This window comes from Polyodon spathula, chromosome 10, assembly GCF_017654505.1.
Source record: "Polyodon spathula isolate WHYD16114869_AA chromosome 10, ASM1765450v1, whole genome shotgun sequence".
Classification (NCBI taxonomy): Eukaryota; Metazoa; Chordata; class Actinopteri; order Acipenseriformes; family Polyodontidae; genus Polyodon; species Polyodon spathula.
This window is the reverse complement of record NC_054543.1, coordinates 29,186,230-29,197,406: the sequence shown is the minus strand read 5'-3', so window position 1 is coordinate 29,197,406 and position 11,177 is coordinate 29,186,230. Positions and strand designations below refer to the sequence as shown.

At 38.8% G+C, this 11,177-nt stretch overlaps 1 protein-coding gene across 2 annotated transcripts in view; it reads left to right on the top strand.

The window, feature by feature from the left end:
* The first annotated feature begins 418 nt into the window (after nucleotides 1-418).
* The window catches only part of LOC121322296 (anion exchange protein 3-like), an 83,687-nt gene continuing 72,928 nt past the window's right edge, over nucleotides 419-11,177 (top strand). For both annotated transcript variants that reach the window (XM_041262078.1, XM_041262076.1), the window contains exon 1: nucleotides 419-675. The gene's annotated coding sequence lies outside the window, so the exon portion shown is untranslated. The remainder of the gene's footprint in view (nucleotides 676-11,177) is intronic.

The following is an 11,177-nucleotide window of genomic DNA, read 5'->3' as shown; positions in this document are numbered from 1 at the left end:
AAGACACGATAAGGTAGAAATTACAAATCCTATTAAAAAATAAACATTATTCTTTTGGAATGACATAATTTTAAAATAAGGGCAATGTTTTTTTTTTTTTTTTTTCTAAAGTGCTTGGATGGTATCTGTCATTACAGATTAATGTTATACCACCAGTGTTGTATTTGGTGTTAATAGTACTGCGATCAATATCGCACTTCTCCCGGGACAAGTGTTTTCCTGCATTTTGATCAAAACTTTATTGTAAACCCCTTATGTCAGCAAACCTTGTGTGTGATTACTGCAATTCCCGTTTGTGTCTGCGGGGTTTAGGACCCAGGGGAGCCCCGTAGTACGCATGCAATAAGTGCGCGAGCAACTTCACATACTTAACCACGCACCTGCACCACTGTCCATTAGCACTATCAATGATATTTCTGCCGGCTTTTTTTCAGGCTCCTTCCCTGCTGCCGGTCACAATGTACCACCAGCCACCCATCAGTCTCACAGACTGTGTGACTCAACGCTGGATCAGTTGAGGAGGGTGATGCTCAGAATCACATGACCAGCGCCAGGATCACTATACAGCAGCTGCTTGGAGGTGGCGAGCCCACACTATGGAGCATCCCAGCCGCTGCGTTCTGTGACTACACAGCCTCAGCCACATTCCACAGGGACAATACTCGAAACGCACAGGTAGGCGATCCAAGCCGGTCCATACAGAGGCTAACTTGGACACTTGTTATTTGAACGGAAGACGCGCGCTGTATCGTTTGCTTTGAATGGGCATTTTTTTTGGTCCAAATCCTGGAAGCAGTTTCTTGAAAGGGGCAGTTCTTTTATGTGCAAGGAAATATGTCTTACTGGACATACTGTCATATATATATATATATATATATATATATATATATATATATATATATATATATATATATATTACGTGCTTGGGCTATGGACATTGTGGCACTTTTGCTTACTGAGCGATGAAAAATTAGCAAGATTACAAGTTTCCCAGTGACAAACAAGATGTGTGTGTGTGTGTGTGATGCATGTGGAGTTGTAAGCAGCTGATGCATCAGTTGCAGCGGGGGAGGCGTTGCATTGGATCGTGAACTGTTTTTCGTGCGATCCACCCGTAAGCATGGAAAATGTATTGAAATATATGTATGTTGTAAACAGGTCTTCAGGTAAAAGTATAGTCCATTTTTTCTTTGTTCATACAAATGTCAAAATGCTTTTAATGAAACGGGTTGCTAGATATCTACATCCTAGGGTTAACTCTTGGGTGAGTTATAAATGGATCAAAACTAGGGTACCAGTGCAGTGGGCATTAAATATGTATATACCAGTCTTCCAACTGCACAGAAACAATTAATGTGCTATGCTACATATTGGTGCATTGCGTCTATCTATCTATCTATCTATCTATCTATCTATCTATCTATCTATCTATCTATCTAACGATTACCAATAACATAAAAAGTAGCTTAACAGTAAATACTGATATTAGTTGGCTGTACAAAATGCACTCAGATCCTATTTTTTTTTTTTTTTTTTTTTAAGAAAAACGTTATCGATAACAAACACTTAACAAAACAGGGTATGAACAGCTGCATGTAAGTAGAATATTTTAATCAAATACTGCCCAGTATTAAATTGTTATTTACGCCGCAACTGGAAGTAGCCTACAGGGTCCACCGCTTGGATTAAACCAAAGAGCCTGAACAGACCTCGGATGTTTTTTGAGAAAACTGCATTACTCATTGAATACTGAGGTAAACGCTTAGCAACAAAAACTAGTTCTTCAGAAAATCAAGATAAAACTATTAGAATAATGTAATTTTTATTTTTTTAATGTATCCATATTCTAATAGCATTTTATTATTATTATTATTATTATTATTATTATTATTATTATTATTATTATTTTGAGTGGAATTAGTTTGGTTGTGATTTATATACATACTTGATTGCATATCTGGTACTGCCTTTGGTTAGTTTAACTCGTATCTTCTGGAAAGAAAGCATTTTGTCTCTGGGTGGTTTTAGATCTACTACTGAGCTGGTTTCTTCCGGTGTTCCTCAGGGCTCCATACTCCATACTGGGACCAATTTTATTTAGCATATATATGCTTCCAATTGGCCAAATTTTTTGAAATCACGGTGTAAATTTCCATATTTATGCTGATGATACTCAGATTTATCTGCGAACCACACCTGATATTGACTTGGCTCTTTCTGTGCTCACCAACTGTTTTGCTGACATTAATTTCTGGATGAAACAGAATTTTCTGCAGTTCAACAGCGACAAGACTGAAGTGATGCTAGGAACCCTGCATCAACTGCAGAAATTCAGTTGTCAAAACATTACCATTGACAGGGTGCTAATGGAGTTTCGTTCTAAAATGAGAAACGTGGGGGTCATTTTTGACCCTAGATTAACCTTTGAGCAGCATGTTAGGTTGCTTTCTGCTGCAGAAAAGCTTGTTCATGCGTTTGTATCCTCCAGGCTTGACAATTGTAATGCCTTACTTACTGGAGTGTCAAAGAATACCCTTCAAAAGCTCCAATATGATCAGAATTCCGCTGCTAGGGTGCTGACGAGGTCTCGCTCTGGTGGTCACATAACCCCCATACTGAAATCATTACACTGGTTACCAGTCAAATACCGCATTGACTACAAAGTACTACTGCTGACTTTGAATGCCAATAGAGGTACCTCTCCCTCTTACATTTCTGAGTTAGTTACCACCTACACTCCTAGTCGTGCTTTGCGGTCCTCCGATACCAGCCTAATGGTTGTTCCCCTGACTAAACTGTGTACATTGGATGACACGGCTTTTCCCTCCTCTGCTCCTAAACTGTGGAACACACTTCCTTCTGACATCCGTGATTCTGAGTATTTGTCTATTTTAAATCCCGTCTCAAAACTCATTTGTTTAAATTGGCATTCTTATGACTTTTACTGTCATTGCATTTTTAATTCCAACTGTTTTAATATATTTTGTATGTTTTATTTATTTATTTTTTGTTTTCACTTAAGTTAAGCACTTTGCGATATTTATTTATGAAAGGCGTTATATAAAATAGATTATTTTTATTATTATTATTGCATATCAGTGCCTAACACTGAATATGCATTACATGGTTACATAAATTAGTAAATATTAAATACATGAAAATATCAAGTTAACTGTGTCAAGAAGCATGCACCTGACTCGTTGTTTATAAAATGTTGTTTTTTTTTTTTTTTTTTTTTTAAAGGTTGCTTTTTTCTAGATTGCTTTTACTATAAATTGACAAAATTGACCTATTTTGTCAAGAACTGTCACGTGTCTAACACAGGTTGAATTATTATTATTATTATTTTTATTATTATTATCTCACTGACACATTCATCATGCTGTCGACTGTACTTTATTTTTATTTTTTTACACTGGAAGAAAATGAAAAATATTCCTCCTTTTAAATGATAGAATTTTCTAAGAATGTTGCCCTTTTTGAGTGTTGTGGAAATTGTAGAACCCCCAAACAAGCAAGCTATTCACAAGAAAAGCGCATTTACGAATTCAGTGATTGTAAAACTGGTAGTCAGAATGATGTTATTGTACAAAGTTAATTACTTGTGTGACAAAATTAATTGTCTAAAAAGAGCCATACCAATAACCAAGTTATATCAAATGAAACAAAAAAAAAAGATTGTTTAACCAGACCACACATTGCTTCAGCATGTTATGCTTATTAAAAATGTTACAGTACATTTTATCGTACAATCATCTACTTGTACACATGGCCAGTGTACCAGAACCACTGCAATTACAAAACAGGTTAAAACATACACCTACAAAGGGATAACTGGTAAACAAAAGCATGTCCAAATCATTTCTCAGTCACAAGCAGCTTGGACTGTTGGCATCAGCCAGTCAAGGCAAAGGGCTTGAGTGGCTGCCTGCAGACTCTAATCCCTCCATCCCTGCAAACCGCATATGCCTTGTCACAGATTTGTCTTACCACATAGTTCTTTACACCCTTGAAGGGAAACTACCATGTTGCATTCTGTAAGATGTCCTGAATGGCATACAGCTATGAATATAATCCTCTTGCATGTTTTTTTCTACATTCTGTTCTGCTGGATATAGGTTGCTACTTGGGGTGTTAATAGAGCATTTAAATGATTAACTGTTATCAAAAATATGATGGGGAATATAGATATAGGCCTTATTGTTTATAGTAACTATTTATTCAGTGTAAGATTTAATATTCTGTATTTATTCATAGGGTATTCCATATACAAGTACTCAAGCATCAGAAGTAAAAAGTAGCTGCCCTTAAATTCTACCCATGGAAATCCACCTGAAAAAAAAAAAAAATACGTCCTGCAGACCTCCAGTATGTATTCACTTCTGGTATTACTGACCTTGTCCTGCTTGATGGAAGAAAATCTCCGTTCTTATTGTACACATGCTCTGAACGCAATCAATCAATCTTTATTTTATATAGCACCTTTCATAGTGGACCCTCACAAAGAGCTTTACAAGATGCAGTAACAACACAAAATCCATAATACTTTAAAATACAGAGAAACGCATAATACATGCTATACAGTTAAAAAAAAAAAAGCATTATACATTAAAGACAGTACAAAAAATGCATAAACATGATAATACCACAATACATGAAGTAGTAGAAACAACACAGCAGCTATGGTTTTATTCACAAGTTGCAAAACAAATGGATGCAGAATGACATTCAGTAACTTTATTTCAACAGATCACCTGCAACAGAAACGGTACCTATTCTCTGACAACACTTTGAATAAACTATATAAACACAACAGCACAATTACCAATAACACATAAAAAGTAGCTTAACATTAAATACTGATATTTAGCTGGCTGTACAAAATACACTCAAATCCTATTTTTCTTAAAGAAAAAAGTTATCGATAACACTTCACAAAACAGGGTACGAACAGCTTCATGTAAGTAGAATATTATAATTACGGGTCTACACGATTTCCGCGAAATCGCAAATTGAGAAATACAGGATTGTCCGCGAAATTAACCTTCAAAATATTATTCAAAATACAATGTGAATTACTGATAAAATAGCTTGTTTTACAACTTCTCCGCGGTCACTGCGATGCAAAAGCAGGTCAGTGTGATGCAAAAACACTTTACTTCCTTTATGTGGCCATCTGATGTGATAATTAATTCTAATCACTGGCAGTAAAGTATCACTAAAGTACATGCGACATCAGTTTGGTTGAACTAAAACACACCAACCGTGTGAAGCAGTTCCCGACTGGAACCTTACATGCAGACGGCGGTAAATTGTTTTGTTCATCTTGCAACGTGACTATAGATTTTTCAAGAAAAAACACGACCGATCGACATATTGCTTCAGAGTCACATATCAGACGTAAATTTACTGCAGAAGTTACTGCCCAAAATAAAAAGCAAGCGAGAGTTACATCGATGTTTAAAAGAGCAAGTGAAAGCAGTTCAGCAAGAGAAAAAGCAACGTTCGAGCTAGTGGAGGCCTTCACTGCTGCCATCATACCTTTGGAAAAAAATTTTAATCCGAAACTAAGGGAGTACTTCAACAAACACTTAGCAAACGCTGGAAGTTTTCCGTGTGCAAACAAACTTCCCAGGATTATTTACCAGAATTAATTGCTTCGCACGTTGAGCCTGTTAAATTTGCACTGGCGGAATGCGATCCAGTTTCAATGGTAGCCGACGAAGAAACAGACGCACAGGATAACTATATACTCCACATTTTATTTGTACCTGGCAGCTGGAATGACAACGACCTGACCGTGTTTTTAACAGTCTGTTCAGCTTGAGTCTGTAAATTTCTCAACTGTAGCAAAGCCACAGTAAAGGCTGTTGTAAACTATGGCTTAATTCAACAAGGCCTCTGCATTTATCTCTGACAATGCGATGTACATGAATAAAGCGTTTTCTGATGTGTTGCATGGAATGATGCCGAATGCAATTCACCTTACCTGCAATGCACATATTCTTTCCTTGGCTAGTGATGTCTGGCGTACAAGTTTCCCAAATGTAGATATCCTGGTTTCTTCTTAAAAAAAAAAAAACATTTAAGCATTGTCCAAGTCATAAATTACGATACCGGGAGTCAATTGCCAATCAAAGTGACAAAGTTCCTGTAGCAGTGTCTCTTCCACCAGAACCAGTGATTGCAATGTGGAATTCGTGGTTTAATGCAGTGAGTTACCACGCAAAGAATATACAGTACTACCAGCAATTTGTTTGTGACGAGCTTGAAGTCACACCAGGCACACATTATTTGCTTAAAATCTGTGATCTTTTAAAACAGAGTGACATTGCTGACCAAGTGAAATTTGTGGCTGAAAATGCAAGCAGGTTCGTGCAGCGTCTGACTTGGTTTGAAAGTCGGAAGGTTTCTATCTACCAAGCATACAACAAAGCGATTGCTCTGATAAACTGGGTCGAGGCTATGGCATCGCAATAACTTTCAGGTTGCCAAGCCAAAAACCGCCGCAGACAAGAAGTGTTCCAGTCAATCACAGCAGAGTTAAATCAGTACTAGAAGTACGATCAGTTAAAGCCACCTCGATTTAAACAGCCTGCTGCATGCTTTTTAAGCGCTGTTTGCGTTTTTGACCCAAGTCAGGCATCTTTTGTGTTTTGAAGCCAATCTACTTAAAACAGTACCTGGATGGCAGAACGAATATGACTACGAACGTAATGTACTTGAACTATGTCAGAGAATTGCAGATGCCAGTAAAAGTGACTGAGTTTTGGGTCACGCTTTCTGACCGCTTTCCATGTATCTACAAGTTGGCAAAACGTTGCCTTACAATTCCGGTGAATTCGGTGTATGCCGAACGTGCCATATCAATGTATGGGCAAGTGTTCACACCCCAGGACAGAGGGTGTCAGCTGGTGGATGCTGCATACTGACATTTAACAAATAAGACGGCCCGTTTTATGAAGGTAAGCATACATGAGTATTCCTGAGCCTTGGAGATTATATATTGTTTTTTTTATATATATTGTATGAATACAGCCGTGAAATATCCGCGAATTCTGCTATTTATGCCGTGATAGACCCGTGAAAAATTCAATTTATCCGATTTAAGTAGACCGCTAATTATAATTAAATACGGTCGGGTATTAAATTGTTATTTACGCCGCAACTGGAAGTAGCCTACAGGGTCCACCGCTTGGATTAAACCAAAGAGCCTGAACAGACCTCGGATGTTTTTTGAGAAAACAGCACTACTCATGGAAACGCTTAGCAACAAAAACTAGTTCTTCATAAAATCAAGATAAAACTATTAGAAAAACGTATTTTTTAAATTTTGTTTAACGTATCCATATTCTAATAGCAGTTGAGCCCTCAGGAGCCTTTGGCTCGGGCACGTAACTGCATGAAGCGATCATTACCACAAGATTAAGCCCGCTCCTTCGGGCTCCAATTTAAATCTCAAGTCAGGAATTGAAATTTTAGTTACTACCTTTATCCGTAAATAAAACACAATTCATGAAACAATTTTAGGATCAAATATAAAACAAATGTGAAATCACGTTTATAAACTGTTTGTAGATTCCTGTTACTCTTCCAAATTACTAATGCATCCTCCGCAGCTAAACGTTGTGTTTGCTGATGGGTTATTTTAAAAATCAAAACGGTCTCTGGTTGGGCATCAACATGCTGTGTCATCATCAAGGCGAGCAGACTCTTTGCGCATGCGGCTCTGCTTTATCCAATCAGAATCCTTGCCAGCGCAAGAGTCATTGTGCTGAGAGAACGAGTAGCGAGACGATTGTGGGAAATGTAGTGGAGTAAAAAGTACAATATTTTCTAAACAAGCCTAGTTGAGTAAAAGTAGTAGTATCCCAAAAATAAAGTACTTAAGCAAAGTACAGATCCCGAAAACAAATACTTAAGTAGTGTAACAAAGTACTTCTACTTCGTTACTTTCCTGGATTTCAACATAACCCAGATGATTTTGATATATCGGTTCACACATCACAAATCAGCAGGATAGACATATTTCGATTTTTACTTGATTACGCTCGTTTGGAGGAAGAGAATCTCTCTTTTGGGCATCATACGTAGCCGACTCCCTCGTGCAACAATGCTGGTGCGCTGACTGAAATGAGTGATTATTTTAGGAATAGAAAACAAGTAATGTTGCCAGAGGGAGCAGGGGTTGGATACACCGTGTAACAATTATTTTTTTTATTTTTTTGGGGTTCCTGGGTAGTAAGTGTTATTTCCTAATTGCTTATGCCTCAAAAGTATAGAAAATGGCTATTATTCCCCACAAACTTTGCTTTTGTGACCAGAACAGTGATATTTTGAAATTTACCAATTTTCCACAACATTCCAGATAGATTCAGTGCTGAGTAAACTTGGAGTAACTTCTATAACTTTCCAGTAATATAAATAGTAGTATAAATACAGGGACCTTAAGCCCACCAGCAGTTTAGTTCCAGCTGCCTAAGTGGATACATATCTGCATTTTTCTGAGATGGCATCAAGAGGCTGCAATGGTAGCATTCCTGATGGGTCTCCAAGGTGGTTTTACCAAGTTTCCCTGCTATCTTTGCCTTTGGGACAGCAGGGACACCAAGGCGCACTACCACAGGCAGGACTGGCCACAGCGGACCGAATTCTCTGTGGGGAGGAACAACGTCAAGTGGGAGCCACTGGTGGACCCCTGGAAGGTGCTGATGCCACCACTGCACATCAAATTGGGCCTTATGAAACAATTTGTCAGAGCTCTAGATAAGGAGTCGGCAGCCTTCAAGTACCTTCAAGACTTCTTCCCTAAGCTGTCTGAGGCAAAGGTCAAAGCCGGTGTCTTCGTTGGACCACAGATAAAGAAGATCCTGGAGTGCAATGAATTCCCCAAGAAGCTCACTAGTAAGGAGAAAGCGGCTTGGAGCAGCTTTGTCACAGTGGTTCGGGGCTTCCAGGACAATCACAAGGCCGAAAACTATGTGGAGCTGGTTGAGACTCTGGTGAAGAACTACGGCACAATGGGCTGTAGGATGTCCCTCAAAGTCCATATCCTTGATGCTCATCTTGATAAATTCAAGGAGAACATGGGAGCGTACTCGGAGGAGCAAGGCGAGCGCTTCCACCAGGATATACTGGACTCTGAACGCCGCTACCAAGGACAGTATAACGAGAACATGATGGGAGACTACATTTGGGGGCTGATTCATGAAAGTGATTTACAGTATAATCGTAAATCTGGAAAAACTACTAACTTCTAAATCTTTTGTAGTCATTTTTGTATTACTTTAGTATAAATACATGTTCATTTGGATTCATATGTTGTTTTTTTCTGACTTTATGTGAACGAAAAGACCGTTTTCTCATTGAAAATAGGTACATTTCAAAATATCACTGTCCTGGTCACAAAAGCAAAGTTTGTGGGGAATAATAGCCATTTTCTATACTTTTGAGGCATAAGCAATTAGCAAATAACACTTACTACCCAGGAACAAAAATTGTGTTACATAGTGTTCTCACTCGATAAATTCACTACTGAGAACCCTCTGAAGTAAAAGTTGAGAAATTTATTCCCAGCTGATTAATAAAAATATTGTTATGGCTGTACACCGCTGTGTTATATATGACATGTTATACAGTAAAGGTATGCATCCTTTACACTTTAAAGGGAGTCTACTTCAGTGATCTAAAGCATGGCGGAACTTGTACCTAAAATGTATAAGCCTGATTTTTCAACTTAATTTCACTGTATTAACATTGTATGAACATTGTATGCAGTAATGCTAATACATGTATAAATAAATCACCCCTAGGTGTTAAGATCCGCCACTATTTAGGTCATTAAAATAGTCTTTACCTCTAGCCATGCTGTAAAAAACTACTACCTGTAAGATTAGAGTTCAGGGTCTTTCCACTTTGCATGAGTCTGCATTGTACAACTGCAAAGAGCACTTTTGGGTGTAGTGTTCCTATCAATGTGACCATGCCACATGGAAAAGGTGGTTTTCTACAAGAGATTTAAATGAACATAGTTCTCTCTTTACTTACTGTACTAAATAGTCTTTTAAAACAGGTGGTTGCTAGCAACAGGTGGACTTTTGCATTCAGTGATTAGTGTGCTGTGCATATTGGTTGGTGCCTTACAGATGTCAAGTCCTGTGGCAAAGTGGTTGGTAAGGGGAACAGATGTAGCGGTGATGCGGTGCAGGAGTGATGAACAGACAACGATATCCAGTGAAAAAAGTGCTTTTATTTGTAATCCAGGTCTGGTGACCGTCAAATAATAAATCCGCGGCTATACACAACAATGTGTAAAGCCCGGGGATAGAAATAACAGGGCACAGTCCCGAACAAAACAAACACACGGTCACCAGTCCTGGGTGAGTGCAGACGTGCGTGTGCGGTGGTGAAGACACAGGTAATTCGTGACGGTTGGTGCAGTGGTGATCCGGTTCGTGCTGACCCTCATGACAGATCCGGATTTGTGCGTTTAGCTGTCTAGTGGTGAAAACACAGACAGTTATCTACATAGACACAAACAACACACAACACTCTTTCTTTTCTTTTACTGAGAGCTCCTCTCTCGATCCTTCTGTCTCTCCAGCGTTGTACCCAAACGAAGGAAAATTTCAGCGTTACCCTGGCCCCTATATGTAATCCCGCATGATATCGAGGTAAACGGTTGCAGCTGCCTTATTACTTGCAGCTGCCTCTCGTTTACCTTTCAAATCAATACGGTCTTACAACAGAGTCTCGCTTCTTTCCAGGCTGACCCACTTCCCTGACCCGGAAACGAACTGTCAGGCCAGCCCTTCCAGATACTTCTCCTCTCGTTCTTTAGCGCCCTCACAGGTCAGGAGGAAGATTCATCACTAGAACTCATGTTTCCGTCACAAGTCCTCATCCACGATCATTCACCAGTCATTTCTAACCAGACAGTAGACAGATCGATGGTTGACTTCCAGGACGATTGTCATTTCTTAAAGATGTGTGACACGGTGCTCTAATTTCACTGGTTGCAATTGCAGTCTGGGATACATATACCAAACACCCACTGCCATGCTTTTTCAACTACATATTTTACTGCTCCAGTACTTTTATGCTTCACAGTTGATGAAGTAATGTGGCACTTAGTCCAGATCTCTTGCTTTATAATAGGACCCCCTCCCTTTCCTAAT